Raw genomic sequence first — 1664 nt, forward strand, 5'->3', positions numbered from 1 at the left:
CTCGTGATTCCTTGGGTGTACGTCCTCCCGAGATTTGAGTGGGGGTCTCCCCCAGGGGTCTTTCAGAACACATGTATATTCTAGTGTACTTTAAATCATGTGTATACACACTGCCCCCTATTCGCGTGATAGGGGATTAATATCTGGAGACTTTGGTAAGCAATAGAAATAAAGCGTTAAAAAATGAACCCATCAAAAAGTGATCAAACGATAGCTCTCAGAAGCAGCAGCACAGATAACCAACTAATATATGAGCACGTTTTAAAAGCGATACCTTAAAATCATGGAAATGCTAACATAAATTATTTAACTTTCCTTCCTCTCCTGTCATGATAGCTGTTATGAAGAAGAGAGCTGAGACCGATCGCTAGTGTGGCTCCAAGGGAGGAGAATCCCTACCCATTGCTGGTGCAGACGGGGGCAGCCCCAGTAGAGATCAGAATGAAGGGACCTCAAAAGGCCAAAAGTTGAACTAATATATTGATCCAGGTATGACATGCCTGGGCGTATACACAAAGGAACCAAAGCCATTCATACCATAGATACCTGCCCACCCCTATTACTGCTTCAGTTTTTTTTTTTTAAAGATTTATTTATTTACTTTATGTATGTGAGTACACTGTAGCTGTACAGATGGTTGTGAGCCTTCATGTGGTTGTTGGGAATTGAATTTTTAGGACCTCTGCTTGCTCTGGTCAACCCTGCTTGCTCCAGTTGGCCTTGCTCACTCCGGTCAACTCTGCTCATTCAGTCCCTGCTTGCTCTGGCCCAAAGATTTATTTATTATTATACGTAAGTACACTGTAGCTGACTCCAGATGCACCAGAAGGGGGTGGTAGATATCATTATGAGTGGTTGTGAACCACCATGTGGTTGCTGGGATTTGAACTCAGGACCTTCGGAAGAGCAGTCAGTGCTCTTAACCACTGAGCCATCTCACCAGCTCCCTGCTTCAGTATTCTTAATCATAGTAGCTAAGGTATGGAAGGAACCCTAATGGTCCCTGCCCCCATCAGATGAACAGATAAAGAAATTCAGGTACATATCCACAAAGAGATTTTATTTGGACGTAAAGAATGAAAGTTTGTCCTTTGTTGGAAATAGATGAAAACTAAAATATTAAGTGAAGCAAACTGGCCCCAGAAAGACTATTTAAATGTCCTGTTTCTGCCCATTCTCTGTGCAAGGATCCTTGGCATTACATCTCCCAGGGCCTGCTTTCTTGATGCACAGTTGTAAGGTTTATGCATGTGTGAGTGGCTGCTTGTGTATGTAAACATGTGGAAGCCAGAGGATAACCTCAGCTGTCATTCAGAAAGGCCATCTGCTTACCAACTCACTTAGACTGGCTGACTATTGATCCTCAGGCATCTGTCTGCCTGCCTTCGTCTCCACAGCCCCCAGGTTACAGGGAAGCGCCATCATACTTGATAGACTTACAAGGATGCTGGGGACCATGCTGGTGTGGTGCCCCAACCCTCAAAGAATCCTTTTCAGAATGATACCAGTCTGTTGGGTTTGGTTGTCCATGCCTGTCATCCTGAGCACGAATGAGGGACAGGAGCATTGCAAGTTCAAGGCTGGCCTAGGCAACACAGTGTTAGCATTCAGAATCTGCCCGCAGCGGATATGTGGGTGGGTCCACAGAGCTGTCACCAGGACAA

Source organism: Mastomys coucha, unplaced genomic scaffold (assembly GCF_008632895.1).
Source record: "Mastomys coucha isolate ucsf_1 unplaced genomic scaffold, UCSF_Mcou_1 pScaffold15, whole genome shotgun sequence".
NCBI lineage: Eukaryota > Metazoa > Chordata > Mammalia > Rodentia > Muridae > Mastomys > Mastomys coucha.